The 20171-nt window shown below is 39.8% G+C and overlaps 1 protein-coding gene across 3 annotated transcripts in view; it reads right to left on the bottom strand.

Annotated features, from left to right (window-relative positions):
* Positions 1–20171, bottom strand: part of lingo3a (leucine rich repeat and Ig domain containing 3a) — a 133934-nt gene that overhangs the window by 78238 nt on the left and 35525 nt on the right. The gene's annotated exons all lie outside the window — the stretch shown is intronic.

The raw sequence follows: 20171 nt of genomic DNA on the forward strand, positions 1-20171 counted from the left end.
GAACCAACCAGTGCTGTTTGTCAGCCAATAGATAAACAAATACATACATAAAAACAGTATGTAAATCGATAGTAAGTATTTTTGGTTTGAACAATTTTATTGACACTTTTAACAGCAATTAAACACATTCACAATTTCTCATCTTATCTCATCTCATTAGCTGTACCTCTTATCTTAACAAGGGTCGCGGGTGGCTGGAAGCCATCCCAGCCATCTCCGGGCAGCGGGCAGGGGACACCCCGAACTGGTCGTCAGCCAATCACAGGGCACACGGGGACAGACAACTCACTCGCTCAGTCGACAATTTGGACCGGCCAATCCACCCGAAAGGAGGAAACCGGAGTGCCCGGAGGAAACCCACGCAAGTATGGGGAGAACATACAAACTCCGCACAGTAAGCCGGTAGCTGGATTTGAACCCACGCAGGAGGCTCCCACGACCTCAGAACCGCGCCGCACACGCGCCAACCACCGCGCCGCCGCGCTGAGATATAAATATATATTTTTTCAAATTGATAGGCATTTTTAAGGAGTGAAAAGTTGTAGTCTAACACGTAAATCTGTGGTGTTGGTGAGTATGAAACGCGGTTAAAGGGACAGTGTGTATGATTTGACCACCAGACGTCTTTTGTGTCTTCCAATGAAAATGGAGTGCTAAAAGGACAAGGAGAAAAACAAACCGTGGTAACTTAAAGTGACCAAATCGCAACATTTTCCTTCTCATTTTTTTTTGTCCAAAAAATGGGAAATAAAGAAAAAATGATAGATACAAAAATACAAAATGAACCCTAAAAAAAACCCCAACAACAACAAAACGAATAACGAAAAAAGAGGAAAGGGAAAAAAAGAGTGAAATAAAGAAAAAACGAAGAAACACAAAATACAAAATGAAATCAAAATCAAATGAATTAAAGAAAAATGAAGTGAAAACAGAGAAAAAAAAGATGAAATATTGAAAATGAAAGAAATCATAAAATAAACAAAGACAAAAAAATGAAAAAGTAGATAAAAATGAAAAAAGAAATAGAAATAGAAAGGTTTTTGTTTTTAGGGGATTCATAACAGCAAGATAGCGACCAATCCTGTCAGCTTTCTTTAAGTGAGGCTCATCATATGTAAATGTCCCGATCTATGAGTAGTGAGAAAAATGCATGTTTGTATGATAGTTTATGTGTTTTGGATTATTATTTAAATCAATATGGTTTTTAATGATGTTTTCTTTACCACTTGGTTGCGCTTTATTTTAGACACCCTCTAAAAAAAAAATCAAACGCTCTAAGTTATTTTAATAACTGGTGAATTATGATTTCATTATATCATATTCTAACAATATGATTGAACAAATTTTATGTATGTACGTTTACGTTTTGTAAGGCTTGTAGTATGCAAATCGATTATTTACGCATTATATAATACGATGACAAAACGAGTCAGCCTTTGTTAAGGTCCGTGTTCCCATACATGCAAAGGAAGACGCATCCAATTGGGGCATGAGCGTCCGCCTACGCGGCACATCACAGTCCCGACTAACAAAGTGCGAAGAAAGAGTTGACAAAAGCTTCTCGGCAGACGTCTTCCTAATCAAAGACTTTTGACAGGCATGGAGGGAAAAGGCGATCGGCGCCTGCAATCTCATCACACCGGCCTGCCAGCGCTGATTTATGACTTTCAACCATGCAGAAAGTAAACAAAGTAACGAGTCGGGGATTTGACGTTGCTTTGCCATGGCGGCTCGAGAAAAAACACGCCACGCGATGCTTTCATTACAAAACCGCTATAAGCATAAACATATACCGTATTTTCCGCACTATAAGGCGCACCTAAAAGTCTTAATTTTTTTCAAAAGCTGACCATGCGCCTTATAATACAGTGCGCCTTATATATGGATCAATATTAAGTCGCAAAGTCTTCCAACTAACTTGCAGCCGCCGACTAGATTTTCCCCCGAACGCCAAGTAGTCCTCAGTGTATGCTGGGATTTATTTACCGGCGTTTCATTGGCTAACCAATGTGTCAATCATCATTTGAATGGATCACTATTGGCTAAAGTTATTCGGAGGTCAAAGGGGAGGATCCTTTTTATCATTTACAGGCTGGCATCGGCTTAAGCATTTAAACAAAGCCTGCAATTGGCAGAAAAAGATGTGTCAATCATCAGTTGAATCGATCACTATTGGCTAAAGTTATTCGGAGGTCAAGGGGCGGATCATTTTTATCATTTACAGGCTGGCATTGGCTGAAACGGCAAAACAAAGCCTGCAATTGGCCGAAAAAGATGAATGAGTATAGCACGTGGCTGACGGCATACAGAAAGCATTTTTTTAATATTCTGTATTTGTAAATATTTTATTCTCCTGGATTTACTAAACTCACGGATATAAGAGGACCACGGCTGCACATTATTGTTGAACACAACGACTTCGGTGAGCTACTTCGGCTATATATTTTCCCTGTATCATCTTTCAGACTGAACTCGATGTTTCTGTGATAAGCGGTGCAGATAATGGATGGAATGGAGTGTCTATTTTTAAATTCAACTCAATTCCAAGTGTTTATTGTCATATGCACAGTAAAGTTGCGAGCGAAAATAGAAACTAAGGAATGGTTGGCATTTCTTGAATCCCAAGACTTTAACCTTCCGAATGATGGAACGATGCATTTGAGTGACATCGTACGGACACCGCATCGGCACGTGTTCTCGACACGTATTTGCGTCTTTGCAAGCTTTGGGAATGTTAAGGGGGTAATAAGTTGGACTGAACTATCTGACTGTTTTGTCGACGTTCCCATTGCAGCGCCTTATAATCCGGTGCGCCTTATCTATGGAAGATATAGAACCAAAAACTATTTTTTCGGGGTGCGCCCTATAACCCGGTGCGCCTTATAGTGCGGAAAATACGGTACAGTGCCTAGCAAAAGCATTGTCACATTGCCACCTTTCAGGCTTCAAACGTAAAGCGAAAAAATCTGGAACTATATTCCAAGAATCAACAACATGTGGGACACAATTATGACGTGGAACCAATTACAGTAATCCCTTGGTTATCGCGGTTAATGGGGACCGAGACCACCCGCGAAAACTGAAAATCCGCGAAGTAGCGGCGCCCCTTCAAAAATGCTTAAAAAAACGTAAGCGGCAATGACTAAGCATTGTGTCAGGGCCTCCCCCTCCCCTTCACAATAAGAGTGGCCACACCGTGTCCTCATTTGACATAAGCTCGCGCTTGCTCAAGTCAATAAATGCTTTTATTGAGAAGGTAAGGTATATTTTTTAGACCCGCGAACCTCTGAAGCCGCAAAAGTAGAACCGCGAACTAGCGGTGTTCCACTGTAGAGCTATATTGAAGAACTAATGTTATGGTAACAGCTAATCACTTAGCCTTCCACGTTAGCAAGCTTTTTATTCTCTCTAAATTCCTCAACCAAGAGGTCCATGATAACATTGAATGACCTGCAAGCATACACAGCTGAGATCAAACAATCTGTGTGTAAGACAACTATTTTTCATACTCTGCATAAATCTGCCTTTTATGGAGGAGTCGCAAGAAGAAAGTCCTTTCTGAAAGAATACCATATAAAGGCCCATGAAGCCATACGAGAGACACAAATAACACGTGGAACAAATTTCTCTAAACAAAAAAGACAAAAATTAAACTTTTGGGCTAAATGCAAATAGTTACGTTTGGGTCAAGAGTAATAATACTGCACACAATCCTAAAAATACCATCGACACTGTAAAACATGGTGGTGGTGGCATCATACTCTGGGGTCGCTTTTCTTCAGCAGGGACTGTTAAGAGCAGTAGAGTTGTGGAAAGATTTAAAAAATGTTCACCAGTAAATGTTGAAAAACCAGTGTTGTTGTAAGGGAGAGTGGGCAAATATTTACAAAGATACTCAAAAATACTTGTGGCTATGATTGTAGCAAAATGAGGTTGCACAATCTTATAACTAAAACGGCCGATACTTTTGCAACCCTTCTCTTCAATTTTTTAATTTGTCAGCACAATATAAAACGTTGAATAATTTAATTCATTTTCACGATTGTTTCACACATGTTCATTCTAACAAAAAATGTTCAGTTTTATTTTTTATCTATGTGTTTGTTGCCTGAAATATGTCAGTATGTCAAAACTTTCTTGGGGGGCAGTACTTTCGCAAGGCCCTGTATATCGATAACTATGGCAAGTAGTGTAATCGACTCGTTGTACTACTGAGCGCCTTTTTGTCGATGAAACAATATTGTGCGAAATATTCCGTCTGGAATTGCCAGGGCTCAACAAATATGATTTCAACAACATTTCCTCTGAACGAATCGTTGGTCCTTACCTCAAAGACGAGTTGGACTACCGATTTTAAAGAGTCATCAAGACAACCCAGAAAATCATGAGCTAAGCACTGCCCATTGTAGAAAACATTGCAAAGTAATTACCAAAACTCAGAAAGTCGTGGGCTAATCTCTGCCCATTCTAGATGACAGCGCAGAGTAATCACCAAAACCCAGAAAATCATGGGCTTCTCTCTGCCCAGTCCGGAGGGCATACTACAGCATACCTGACAATATTATTAAGTACTTCTCTAACCCCAGCCAGCCCCTCTTTGACCTGCTACCACCACAGCATCCATGTTTTATTTATGTACTCTTATTTTGGAAATATTTTGCAGCTAAATGTCATTGCACAGTTTTTCAATGCATCATATTTATCCTGGATAACTGTAAAATAATTCATCGCAAGACATCTTTACTCGTAAAATGTCACAGGTAGCAATCGTACATTACCCTGGTACATATTTCTGTTTGCGAGTTGGGAACATGATATTTGAAATAGGTCACAATTGTATAAACCAGTGTTTCTCAACTGGCAGGTCGGGACCCAAAAGTGGGTCGCGGGCCTTTGCTTTGGCAAAGTAATGCTAAGAAAAGAAAAAAATAACTGAGGGTCATTTAAATTCCTTAAAAGAAGATTAATTTGCTGGAAATGTGAGTTGACAATCCCATTTCACACCACCAATTATCTGTCACTAGAGTAGGTTTATTCAAACATTTACAACTCTTTCACAATGTCTAAAAAAGGGCCAATGTAAACTACCCAGTTGCACATCTCTACAAAAGCATTCAATTTACTTTGGGCACGTCTTGGGTTGGGATTTTAGGCGAATTTGACAGGATTGTTAAGGTTATCTTGAAAACAAGTGAGCATCGAAGGGACTATTAGTACTGATTGGGTTTCGGTTTTGCTGCTGGTTTTGTTTCGCTTCCTTAAAAAGTGAATGTATTATACTATCTCTGGTTTCACTGCAAAATCCTATTATTTGGGTTGTGGCTTGTAATTAGGGTGCAATGGTGGGTCCTGAAGTCAGACCAGTCCAGAACCACTGGCACAAAATACAGTATATAGTTATTCTTAACAAAACGTCTGTGGCTATAACAAATCCTTTGAAAAAAACCTACAGAAAAACCTGTAAAAGGTCATCTTCCGGAACGGCAATTAGCGTTTCCTTAACGAAGTCGTTCCGAAAAGCCGTAATCAAGACGACAATCCCGACAGGACTTACTGACCGCCGCTTGACCCGCTTATCATTAAGCCCGACACGGAGGAACAAGAACGTTTAAAATCCCACGCGGTCGCGAACGTCTCATGAATAAACAGCGCGCCCTAGCAGCGAGTCCACGGAGAATTTTAAAAACAGGACGTCGAGGATCCGCCCACTTATAATTAAAACCTATATTTCATATACAGCATCCTATACAAAATGAAAATAGCTCCCAGGTACTGTAATAAGATGAATTATTTTTCATTTCAAGACCACAAGGACGAGGAATTACCGCATAGTTGACATTTTCTAAAACGCTGAAGTCCGCAGGTTTCGAAAAAGGGGAGGGTTTCATGCAAATGAGTTCCCGAGGGGCGGGATTTATATTTACGAACTTTATGATCGTCAAAGTTGTATTCATTTACGTTTTAGTTCGCTAGCTTAATGCTAACATAGAAGAAATGCTATAAAGTTGCCATAAAAGCATAAATATTTAGATTTTTTTTTAGAAAGCCACAACATAAATCTTAAGACAAAATTCAACAAAACCACCAAACCTGCTCTCCAGAAAAAAGCTTATTCTTTAGCACAATTTATTTCAATGTTTGATGATTTGATAAAATCTTTGAAATAATAATGCCAGAGCCTGTGTAAAGAGTGTTGAGGCTGATTTTTGTCCTAAATAATGCCTTCAAAACAAGGTGCAAGCAAAGTTCTTTTGTAAAAATGTCACAAAATACTGCAAACAAGAATACCATGTCACGGTTGCCATGGCGCCCAATTGGCCCTGCCCATGGACACCAGCTGAAACTCGTTGACGGATTGCTCCCTGTCACTACTTAAACGCTGTCCTGAGAGTCGCCTTTTGTCGGAGCGTCTGCGAAACTCGGTTTTTGGCACCTGTGAATCTCTCTCTCTATCTTTTTCTCTCTCTCTCTCTCTCTCTCTATATATATATATATATATATATATATATATATATATATAAATATATATATATATATAATGTATACTGCATCCCTCAGTAGTCAAAACCCCTGAAGAAGAAATCTTTATTATTAACTACCTTATTATATACAGTACAACGAAACCAAAGAACAAACCCAATTTACAGGTCCAGGCATTTGTTTAACACAAAGTACTGTACTTTATAAATATGTTTTAGATCAAATCTGTACTGTCAAATTATAATTTTTAAAATAATCTATATTGAACTATATTATCTGGACACGATTCTCTTTATTTCAGATGAGTTTCTCGCCATCATGTGGACGCTACTGGAAAACAAATATGTGGCGTAAAATATGCTTTTACCTTCTGTGATCATGAGAAGAAGTCCAGGTTTGTTGGTGATAGAAAGCCTTTTTCTCTGCCTTAGGGAGCTTTTGTGGGTGACGTGATGAAACTTGACATTGAAAAATATCTGCCTGAACATGATGTAGCTTGGTGAAGCTGTTTTGCGTTATTGATGCACAGGCAGACATAGGCAGAAAAGTGGCGGGTGACTGTTTAGCCAGAACATAATGCGTGATGCAAATTCCCAAAGGAGTAAACTGCAAAACAGCAAGGTATTACTGTATAGTCAGGGTTGGGTAGGGTTACTTTAACTGGATTACTTTCAATTTCTTTCGGATTACTCCAATACCAAATATGCTAATGAAAGACAAAAGAAACTAAATGTGAATAGGACGACGTCTACATGACAAAGTCTTTTTCCCATACTGGGGAAGACGATTTTAATGACGTCAGTTGTGGGGGGGAAGATGAGCACGGTTTACCGTGATTTTCACAAGTATCATATAATTTTTTCAACAGACCCGTTTGCTTATGTTGCGAGCGTGTTCCTAGTAGCGTTTTGCTACCCTTCACAGACACGGTTTGGGATGAAAGTTATAATATTATTATTAAAGCTTTGAAAACTCTCTCGGTGTACCGTCTTTCTTTGTAAATATGTGTAACCATGTATAATATGTATTTGCAACTGTATATTTTTGTAATGTATTTACTTTAGAGACTTATTCTGATATGTTTTGCAGGGGCGAATCAAAAAGAAGGGGCGAAAAAAACGGGGGGTGACGGGAAGTGGAGTAAAGGTGAGACGCGTTTGTGGACGCGGCGGACAATAGTGAATATATATTTTTCCCGCCCTTACCTTTGGAAATATACACTTTTTTCCTTGGATTACTTTCAACGGGACCCGGACTCTGCAGGTCTGCATCAAACCTTAAGTACCGGTATCATTTTCCGTTCATTTTGCCGGCTGTGATTTTTGGACTATGTACTTTAATGAAGGACATTCCGTTTTAATCGCGGGACTTAAAGTCGGGTTTGGGTTGATTTTGTGTTTGTGTTACATTTTTTAATGTGGGCGCATGCGGCTTATATACAGGTGCGGCTTGTGTAAGTACAAAATCGGTTTTCCTCTTCAAATGTGGTGGGTGCGGCTTATAATCAGGTGCGCTCTACAGTCCGGAATTTACGGTAAATTACACTGCCCCCAAGTGGAAAAAAACTGTACTCTGAAAGGAGATGAAATAAATGATTTCTAAAAAAAAATACAAATAGAAATGAAAATGATTTTGTGGTCAGTGGGTATATAAGCCGGGTTGAGACGAACTGTATATTAAAATAATTGTTTTTAAAGCCATAGTTTCAAGCATAATTATAACAATGAATAAATTTATAGAAAATATGTAAAAAAATGTATACAGACATATATTCTTATATCTATCTCTCTATCTATCTATCATAAAATAACATAAAATGACACAGAAACAAGGCAGCATGGCGGCGCAGTGGTTAGCGCATGTGCGGCACAGTTCATGTCATGGGTTCAAATCCAGCTCCAGACTTCCTGTGCGGAGTTTGTACGTTCTCCCCGTGCTTGCGTGGGTTTCTCCGGGCACTCCGGTTTCCTCCCACATTCCAAAAACATGCATTTCAGGTGAATTGGCCGGTCCAAATGGTCCCTAGGTGTGAATTAGCGAGCGAGTTGTCTGTCCCCGTGTGCCCTGTGATTGGCTGGCAACCAGTTCAGGGTGTCCCCTGCGCACTGCCCGATGATTGCTCCAGCACCCCCGCGACCCTACTGAGGATAAGCGGTGCAGCTGATGAGAGAGATGAAGTTTCCAATGACATAACATTATCCAGTCTTAGTAGACATGTCTCAAAAACACATATTGTTATAAACTAATCAATCAAATAATTATTACTTTGTCTTTAATATCTATTTCCTATTTTTTATTATTATTAAAAAAACAAAAATAAATAAAAGTATTTTCTATCCTTTATAAAATAAGAACGTTGAAACCGTTCTACAATCATGCAGGGTTGGGTAGGGTTACTTTAACTTGATTACTTTCAATTACTTTTGGATTACTCCAATACCAAATATGCTAATAAAAGACAAAAGAAGCTAATTATGAATAAAATGATGACTCACAACACGTGGTAAGCTTTCTCTCCTGGCTTTGATCTCTTTGATCTCTGGCAAAACCAGGGTTGGGTAGGGTTACTTTAACTTGATTACTTTCAATTACTTTTGGATGACTCCAATACCAAATATGCTAATAAAAGACAAAAGAAGCTAGTTATGAATAAAATGATGACTCACAACACGTGGTAAGCTTTCTCTCCTGGCTTTGATCTCTTTGATCTCCGGCAAAACGAACATCAAATGCCACAGAAACAAAATGAAAATCAAACCAAACAGCTTGCCAACATCATTTTTGCCGTTCCATGTTTTCCGTTCCTCCCCAAGCCTGCACACAATTTTGTAATTTTATTCATATTTAGTTTCTTTTGTCTTTTATTGCCATATTTGGTCTTGGAGTAATCCAAAAGTAATTGAAAGTAATCAAGTTAAAGTAACCCTACCCAACCCTGTGTATAGTACTGTATATATCTGCTTAATGTTGACTGTAAAATCATATAAGGTAGACAATATTTCCATCTTTTCCAATCAAATGTTAATCAGTCCCTTTCTAATGTCATTACAGCCCCTTTTCCAGACGTGCCGCAGTTCTGGGCCTATGGAAGACAAATTCAATACGTTGTGTAGAAAATATTGTTTTTACCCTCCTGGAGCTCCCAGGAGAACAAGCTGCAGCGGAAAAAATTGGTCATTGGATCTGAGGCGCATACACTCAGCATGTGCCGCATGTATTTTCATGCTAACCACATTGCATAGATCGAAGCGCTATTATCGGGTTGTGTCCCGAGCCGGACGGGATGAAACGGGGGCGATTAGGTTTCGTAGCGGAGGCAGAGACGAAACCGGACGATAAGACCCTCGCGGTGAATTCTACAGCACCAGTCTAATCTAGGCTGTAATTACATAATTGAAGAGCGTGGATTGAAGCGCTAACCGCTAGCGGCGTGAAGGATGAGCGCCCTGCAGCCGGCGTGTTTATCGGGTCGACAGGACAGTATGTCGCGGTTGTCGGGCTCAGCTGCTGCAAATGGGGTTGCTAAATCAACTGGAAAGAATGAAGGCCTTGAAGCATCCACTCATTTTCATCCCTAGGAGTATAATTTTGTCAGTTTTAGGTAGTAAATGTGTATCAGATTAGTGATAAACTAACAAAAACATGAACTGTATGATGACTTTTACATATACTCATTTTGATTTGCGAAATGTTTTTTTCTAAAGTACGCAGAGACCCTACCTTACATTTCAACCTTATGATGTAGAATAATATGTTTTATTCCCTGAGAATCTCTGTTTTATGCGACTGCATTTCCTGAGAGTGCTCAGGAAAAATCATCTAAAACAGCAGCTGCAGGTGTCCTTTTACAAAGCCACAGTGGAGAGTATTCTAACGTACTGCATTACGGTGTGGTATGCTGGGTGCACAGCAGCAGACAGGAAACCGCTTTAGAGGGTCATCAAAACAGCCCAGAAAATCGGCGGTTGCTCTCTGCCCAGTCTGGAGGACATTGCCTGCTTTCGCTACCTCAGCAGAGCAGAAAACATCATCAAGGACTTTTCTCACCCCGGCCACCACCTCTTCGACCTGCTGTCTTCCGGCAAGCGCTACCGGTCACACAAAACAAAAACAAACAGACTCAGAGACAGTTTCTTCCCCAGAGCCATTACCACCCTAAACAGACACCGCACAAAAAACTGCAAAACTCTTGCAAAAACACTACCTCATACAAACGTAAAATGGTACTCATGTCTATGTTTCTTGCACAATGTAGACTAAACTATGTTTACTGCTCACCTTGCACAATGTTGACTATTTTTTGCACTATGATGACGATTTTTGCACCAAATGCATAATTGCACAAACCCTTACGATACCAAACTGTATGTAACATCCTACATGCCGACATTTCTAACTTATAACTATAACCTTATCCTCCTTGTTTTATAAACTTATCTTCTCTGTTCCTTTATCTTCTTGGCTTTTTTTACCTCACTGTGAATGTGTGAACCTGGAGTGACATGCCCAATTTCGTTGTCACAATATGTTTTGGAACAATGACAATAAAGGTCTATTCTATTCTATTTTCCCCACTATACAACATCAACAACAGTCTCTCTCTCTCTCTCTCTCTCTCTCTCTCTCTCTCTCTCTCTCTCTCTCTCTCTCTCGCCCTTACCTTTTGAAGAGCAAATAAGGCTTTACTGGCTGGTTTACTTACTTAGTTACTTACTCATCTCCAAACGGAAGAGCAGCTTCAGCAACAGACTGCTGTCACAGTCTTGTTCCACGGACAGAGGAGATCATTTCGTCCTCATGCCATGAGGCTCTTTAACCCCACCCGGGGTAGTTTTATTTTATTATTATGGTTTTATTTTCAACACAAGGATACTGCTAGAAGTGTGAATTTCCCTACGGGGATGAATAAAGTATCTATCTATCTAGTAAAAGCCCACCCCCACATTTGCATATTACCCTATTTTTATTACAGTGTGTATTTTCCGTAGCACTATTTAAATACTGTATAGCAAAACGTAATATTGGGTATCTATGTATTCTATTTCTTTAATTTTATTATTATTTTATTTTCAACACAAAGATACTGCTGGAAGTGGGAATTTCCCTTTGGGGACGAATAAAGTATCTCTCTCTCTCTCTCCCCTGACGTTGTGTCCTAAATGCGGTATTTTGAAGTCGAGTCGAAGGAGAACGAAGTTGAGTAAAGTTAGTAGAGTTTGTCAGGGAACCGGCTTCTTCGGCTCGGCTCACTAAAAGGAACTGGCTCTTTCGGGTCCTAAACGGCTCTTTGGGCTGTTTTTGCTTCTTTCATCCCAACATGACCAAATATTATGTAAAATTATACACAGAATGACTTAAAGGAAGGGGGAATAGAACAAAAAAGAAAAAAATACCAAAATGAAAAAGTAGTGAAAGGTGAGAAAAAAAGAAGGAAAAATTTAGAAAAAAAAGCCAGAAAAAAGAAAAGAAAGAAATGTAGGAAAAAAGTAAATAGAGAACAAAAAGAAAAAAGTAACAGCTCGGAAAAAATAAACACAATGAGATTTTTTTAAAGGAATTTAACAAAAAGTAGAAAAAAGAACCACGGAAAAAAGAAGAAAAAGTTTGTGTTGCATTCAAATAATTTCCAATGATATCAAGTGAATCTTGTTGCCTACATTGTACTTCTACTAAAAAATGTGATTAAGTACAGTTCTGTATCTTACAACCGACTCAATAAGCCCCCCAAAATGTTAATATTATGCGACAAAATATATCAGGAAATAAAAAGAAATGGATATTTTGTGAAAGAATTGTAAGAACAAACGACGTTGCAATAGTACATGAGTCAATTCATTCAAAAGAGAAAAATAATTTTGCATTGCCGGAAACACAGCAAAATATAACTTGATGTCGAGTTTTGGACATGTTTGATCATGAATTATCTTGCCACACTTGGGATTATGGTTGCTCACTGTTGTTTCAAGCGCTGCTCACCGACTTTGTGTGAACGCTCAGACCCGTAAGGAAAAATTAGAGGTAACATTGGTGCTGGGTCACTGACCGCTTGTTTTCCTTTTGGACCACAACTGCTGCTCTCGTGTTGTACATACTCTTGCCTCGATACCTGACTCCCCGTGTACCTGAAATATAGACTACTGCACTAATCCGTTTCTGCATTGTGTTTCTGGCCCCCGGAGTGGGGCCCTGGGAGTACTTTGTTATGGTTGTATTAGTCTCTAAGACACATGTCTGCTTTTGGTCAACATCATATAAAATGCTGGTCCTTTATTTGTTTCCACCAGAGCACCATGAAAATATCAGTATGCGATTGGCTGAACTACTTCCCAATATGCCTCTGACTCTTTATTCAGTTTAGTATTTTTTCTACTTATTCTATTTATTCGCTACCCCAGGAAAGCAGCGATGCTAAAGGGAGAAACAAAAACATGATAACCATGGAAACGAAGATTGCGATTATCAATCAATTCCATAACAAATAAATGGCTGTATTAAACATTACGTTGCAGTGAAAAATAAATGCTAAAAATAGTATCATAGTTTTGCACCTATAGGGATATTTTAATTGCCTAAAAAATAAGTTAAAATATAATACATACTTGTTTTACCAGCTCAGTAGCCTAGATGGTAAGGCGCCCGCTTTGAGACTGGGAGGTCGGTGGTTCGCGCCCCGGCCGAGTCATTCCTAAGACTTAAAAAGTGGTCGGCGGCACCCTCTGTTGGCTGCGGCTGCATCGGCTCGCTACAACGGGTCAGGTGCAATCGACATTCCGTTCTGTGTACATTGTTACACAGAATGACAATACAAGGAAATTATTATTATTATTATTATTATTATTTTAAAGATTACCTTTGAAATATTTTGTCATTTCAACAAACAATTTAGAAATACAGTAGATAATACCATATCATTTTCAATCATTTTGAAAGTTATTTTTGTAAAAAAATAAAATTAAAATAAAAGTTTAACCAAAACAAGAAAAAAACAATCCTTAAATCTAGCCCAATTATCCGTCGATTGAGCATACAGAGAGTAATCAACACAGCCCAAAAGATCATAGGCTGCCCTATGCCCGGTCTAGAAGATATTGCCGGCTTGCGATAGTGTCGCAGAGCCATAAACATTATAAAAGACAATTTCCATCCTGTCCCCCACCTCTTTGACCCTCTGGTAGGTGCTACAGGTCAACAAAACTAGTATGCAACATCCATTGCAGCCTGGTCATCCTGGAGGTGTCACGGGGAGGGTGAGGAGACCGGACCAGAACGGAGGCAGGAAGGGAGAACTCAATTGCGTGATGATCAAAAACTTTTATTTACCAAAATAAAAGTTGTTCAAAACTCAGGGACAAGACAGAACAAACAGGCTTTAACAAAAACGTGCAAACACAGGTTTCTTCCAACTCAACTAAACAGAACAGAAAAGGTATAATGAGCCCGCACCCGCAAAAACCACAATCCAGCCTTAAATAGCAGACACGCAATTAGTTGAACTGCTTCAGCTGGTGCCCAGGGGGCGGGCCAGACCGGTCGCCAAGGCGACCATGACAGGAGGTGGTATTACCTTTTCAAGGTTTCTTCATTTTCCTCATATATAATAGAATAGAATAGAATATACCTTTATTGTCATTGTTACAAAATGGGTTATCATATTGTGACAACGAAATTGGGCAATAAAAGAACACTAAAAGTAAAAAGATTTACTGGAGAGACATGTGAAGCCGCTGCACTCGCGCGCGCCGCCATCTTGAACCTTAAACCTTAAAAGGCTTTTTTGAGAAAATGTAATAAATGTTTGGTAAATATATTTAGTGTTTAAAATGAATGCAGGTCTAACACAATTTGCATATCATTGCATTGTGTAATGTGTAGCCCGAAAAAAATCTTAATAAGTAATTAAATGAGTAAAAAAATAAGATCCTGTATAGGCAAAATATCTATTTTTTGACTTATTTTGGAAGTGTGTTGCTGCTAAATGCCTTCGCGCTACTCCCCACTGCACCGCTGTTCCAAAGCACATACAACTTGGCCCAGTTTTCAAGTACTACCTTATAAATATTTTTGCCCATTTACCTTAAAATTCCTGTTAGTCCTTTTTTTCTCCGTTAACTCTTTATTACATGTTTATGCTGGAGTGCCGTGTCTAACCTTTAAGTAAATAAGGTATGTTGTTGTCAATATCAATAAAGACAATTCTAATATTGAGGTTTTTGAGTTTTTCCTAACCCTCATGTCGGTTTTAGATCAGGGGATGGTGTCATAATAGTCTGTAGTCTGCAATAGTCTTTGATCTGCGCAGCCCTTTGAGGCTCCTTGTGATGAAGGGTGTCACAAATAAACATGACTCGACTTGGCTGTAGCCCAGGGGTGTCAAACTCATTTTAACTCTGGGGCCACACGATAGAAGAAACGTTCTCTCGGGGGCCGGACTAATAGATTGAGGAGAAAGAAATAATACAAAGAGAGGAAGAGAAAAAGAGAGAGGGTGGGACAAAGAAAAAGAGAAAGGGAGAACGAGGGAGCGAGAGAATGTGAGAAACAAAATAACTGAAAAGAGAAATAGTGAGAGAGGGGGAAAGAAAGAGAGAAACAAAGAAATCCAATGAGAAATAGAAAAAGAGAAGGAGAAAAAAGCAAGGAGAGAAAGAGAGAAGGGGAGAAAGAGAGAAGAGGAAAGAGAGATAAAGAAAGAGAGAAAAGAGAAAGCAACGGAATAAAGGAAGAGAGACCAAAGAAGGTAAAAAGACATGGAGAGAAAGAGAAAAATGAGAGAGAAAATGAAAAAAGGAAGAGAGAGCAATAGGAGGTAAAAATACAGAGGGAGAAAGAGACAAAGAGGAATAAAGAAAAAGAAAAATAAACAGAGTGAAAGGGAGAGAGATAGAGAGGGAGAGAAAAAGGAAGGGAGAGACAGAGAGAGAGAGAGAGAGAGAGAGAGAGAGAGAGAGAGAGAGAGAGAGAGAGAGAGAGAGAGAGAGAGAAAGAAATACAAGTACAGTGTCTTTGTTGGAGGCACCTGGCTTTGGCAACATCAAGTGGACATATTTCAACCTGCAGATCGTTTTTCTCTTGCGCTTCCCTCAGCGTTGTTTCGCGGGCCGGATTCAATCCCTTAGTGGGCCTGATCCGGCCCACGGGCCGCCTGTTTGACACCCCTGCTGTAGCCAATCGAAAATCAGGACTATTGATGAAAGGACTATTTTCATGGCCGAATTACTTTTTAATGACTTACTAGCGATTTTTGTAAGTTTCTCCAGTACCATTAAATAAAGAAACACGGTGTGAATCGTGAATTTTGCAGGGCCATAAATACTTCTGCAATTTGCATATCTCATCTCATCTCATTAGCTACACCGCTTATCCTCAGTAGGGTCGCGGGGGTGCTGGAGCCCATCCCAGCAATCATCGGGCAGTGGGCAGGGGACACCCTGAACTGGTTGCCATAAGTTTTTGAAATGTTAAGTGTGCATTAATTAAGACACATGATTTTTATATCTTAAGTAAACTGTGAATATATTTATGGATCTGAAAAATACGTGTGAAAATATATCTCCTCATATTAGGGTTGGGTAAAATGACAGTAATGTGTACCTTAAATTTTCAGGTACAGGAAGTTCTTTCCATTACAATTTACCACGGGAAAACGCTGCCTTAATTTTTTTCTGTGGTTTTTAATAAATATCCATATATCATACGTAATCCTTGCACTAATACACATGACCCGCAGGGGGCCAGGATGCTTCATAGGACAATGACAGACAAACTAAAGCCAGCTGCAGTTAATCACGAAGGGAAAAAAATGCAACGGCAAAGCAAAGCCACCAGAGAGCAGCGTTGAAGACTTAAGGCAACGATTTCCAGCATTTACAAGAACTCAACATATACAGTGTTCATTTTACCTGTGAAAAGTGATGGGTTCCGGGGAACTTGGATGCTCATAAATCTATGGGTCCCAACAGAGATCTATGGGTCCCCAAAATTTTGTGTTATCGAGGTTGAAATTGTAAATCGGCGACAAATATATAAATAAATATAGAATTCTGTATTTTCATTCAGTTTTAATCATCACACTTAATTGGTAACACAAATCAGTTATCACTTTTCAGTTCATATATTCTTCGTGGTTTGCAGTCCCGCCACAGTTGTAATGCCTTCTCAAGGTCTAATTGCAGCAAAGGAATTTCCATAGCTAATTTGTGGTTTTCATTTTTTCTGAAAGTTCGTATTGCGAAATGATTTATAATCCAGTTTTTTTGTCACGCTGGGTGCACGCATCACAGAACATGTAGCCTCCATTAGCATCCTCCTCATAGCGTAACCAGGAATATAATTGAGTCCATTTTGGCAGAAAAGTCCCTTTTTTGCTAGGAGTTTTTTTTTGTCGCTTCAAAACACGTGTTTTCCTTGCCTTCGCGGTCTTCTGAAGAATTTCTCCGCCGTTTTTTCGTGCCGGAATTATTGCTGTTGTTACCACTTTCTGTATTATGTTTCGACTTATTACCGACACTGAAGAAATGACCAATTTTTTGTTGATTTGCACCTAGTACCAACTGTTTTTTCGGAAGCACACTACTCGTCATCTCGAAGCAACGAGACCTCGTTTGCCGAGATCGGCGCGAGACCAAAACAACAATGGCGGATCTGCCTGACGAAAGGTTTGGAGTGCGGTAAATCTTTGTTAAAAAAAAATCAAGTAATCGGGTAATAATGACAATTTGGTGTCAAAAACGATGCGTCCCGGGGACGCACGTTGATTTGAGACTATGCGTCCCCAGCAAAAATGATGCGTCTAGGACGCAGGGACGCGGGCAAACCAGAACACTGCATATAAGCACCTTCCCGGACTAGCAGGGACCCACACAACCTCAAAATGAATATGGACTTCCCCTTTCATGTCAGGAAGCTGCTCTCCCCAATTTCGTGTTTCCTGGCAGCCGAAAAAGAATCCAACGTTTGATCTAATTTCGGTCATAGATTTCCGATACGACAAATTCCGGATTAGCGTAGGCCAGTACGTGAAAAAGGGGTGTCAGGGATAGCGGCAGCCAGATGGCAAACGGGGACCTGGATGGGGGTACAGTCCCCAGAATTGGGTAGGGTTACTTTAACTGGATTACTTTCAATTACTTTTGGATTACTCCGATACCAAATATGCTAATAAAAGACAAAAGAAACTAAATACAGTAGAACCTCGGTTTTCGAACGCCTCTCAGTTCGAACGAATCCGAGTCCGACCAAAAATTTCGAGAAATTCTTGCTTCGCTGTTCGGTCAAAAATTCGGAGTTCGAACGCCGGTAATGCGTGAGTGCGATGCTGAGCGGGTGTAGATCGTGTGACCAACTGTTATCACGTGCGCACTTGCCTCTTTTTGCTTTCGCTTTTAATATCGGTGAACAGAGTGTCTTAGCCCCTAACTATGTCTCCGAAGAAGGTCGGTGCAAGCAGGACAGGTGAAAAAAGAAAAGTTGTTCGTACAACTATTGCTTTTAAGAAAGACATAATAGCTAAATATGAAAGAGGTGTGCGAGTTTCCGATCTTGCTAGGAGGAAATACAGCATGCGCCTTCTGCTGACCACCACAAAGGTAAGAAATCCTATTCATAATTCTTTTCTTTATCTTTTTTTTTTTTTACACGTTCGTGTTAGCGTAATCTTTTGTACGGAAGATTACGATAACGCGAACGTACGATTAGCCTGGGTGAGCTTTATGATTCGAGGTAAACATTCAGGGTGTTGGAACTGAGCCCAAAATTCAGGGTGTTGGAACGGAGCCCCCTTTCCAATAAAGCGCTAGCCACTTGTGGTGCTAAATGACTTGTAAACGACCTGATTTTTTTATTTTCACACGTTCATGTTAGCGTAATCTTTTGTACGGAAGATTACGATAACGCGAACGTACGATTAGCCTGGGTTAGCTTCATGTTTACGTTAAACATTCATGGTAAACATTCAGGGTGTTGGAACGGATTAAAACGATTTACATTATTTTTAATGGGAAAAACGATTTCGGTGATTGAACAAATCGGTTCTCGAACAGGGTTCTGGAACGGATTATGGTCGAGAACCGAGGTTCCACTGTATGAATAAAATGACGAAATTTTGTGCAGGCTTGGGGAGTAACGGAATACATGGAACGGCAAAAATGATGTTGGCAAGCTGTTTGGATTGATTTTCATTTTGTTTCTGTCGCATTTGATGTTCGTTTTGCCAGAGATCAAAGAGATCAAAGCCAGGAGAGAAAGCTTACCACGTGTTGTGAGTCATCATTTTATTCATATTTCGTTTCGTTTGTCTTTTATTATCATATTTGGTATTGGAGTAATCCAAAAGTAATTGAAAGTAATCAAGTTAAAGTAACCCTACCCAACCCTGAGTCAGTCCCCTATTCAGGGCAACCCGGCAAAGTTTTTGTTTTTTTTACGGCTCGCCATGTCTCAATCTGCCGGCAGCTTTAGAAGCACATAAAATGGAATGAAGTGTAGACAGGAACGACAACAAGTGTTTTGTAGCTACACGGTTGTAAAATCCGGACCGCCTGTTGTTTTATGCCCACCTTGCAGAAGTTACTTGCCTTCTCTGCAACTACGCTAGGCGATTGTTACTCTTCCTTGCAAATAAATGTAATTTTTGTTGTTTCTCTTTCATGTTTATGATGGCGGTATAAAAAATATGGCCGCTTCCAGGCATAAATCTACGTCCGGCTGAGCGGGCGAGATGCCACGAGAAAGAAATAGCATACTGTACGTCTGTGTGATTTGTCTTTCCATGTGATAAGGCAACATGTTGGTAATTGTCAACGGTTGTTTTAATACTCGGTGTACAAAGTACCGTATTTTCTGCACTATAAGGCGCACCTAAAAGCCTTTATTTTTTTCAAAAGCTGACCATGCGGCTTATAATACAGTGCGCCTTATATATGGATCAATATTAAGTCGCAAAGTCTTGCAACTAAGGCAAGCAGCCGCCGATTTTCCCCCGAAGGCGAAGTCGTCCGCGGTGTATGCTGGGATTTATATACCGGCGTTTCATTGGCTAACCAATGTGTCAATCATGATTTGAATCGATCACTATTGGCTAAAGTTATTCGGAGGTAGAGGGGGCGGATCCTTTTTATCATATAAAGGCTGGCATAGGCTAAAGGGGCACCACAAAGCCTGCAATTGGCCGAAAAAGATGAATGTCAATAGCATGTCTATACTGTATTTGTAAATATTTTACTCTCCTGGATATACTACACTTCGGTGAGCTACTCCGGCTATATATTTTCCCAGTATCTTGTTTCAGAGTAATATCGATGTTTCTGTGATGGGTCTTTTTTTAAATTAAACTCAATTCCAAGTGTTTATTGTCATATGCACAGTAATGTTGCGAGCGAAAAAGAAAATAGAAACTAAGGAATGGTTGGCATTTCTTGAATCTCAAGACTTTAACCTTCCGAATGATATTTGGAACAATGCATTTGAGTGACATCGTACGGACACCGCATCCGCACGTGTCTACGACACGTATTTGCTTCTTTGCTAGCTTTCGGAATGTTAAGGGGGTAATCAGTTGGACTAAACCATCTGACTGTTTTGTCGACGTTCCCATTGTAGCGCCTTATAATCCGGTGCGCCTTATGTATGGAAGATATAGGACCAAAAACTATTTTTGGGGGTGCGCCCTATAACCCGGTGCGCCCTATAGTGCG

Source organism: Urocampus carinirostris, chromosome 12, assembly GCF_059441175.1.
Source record: "Urocampus carinirostris isolate Australia breed hairy pipefish chromosome 12, RoL_Ucar_1.0, whole genome shotgun sequence".
Taxonomy (NCBI): domain Eukaryota; kingdom Metazoa; phylum Chordata; class Actinopteri; order Syngnathiformes; family Syngnathidae; genus Urocampus; species Urocampus carinirostris.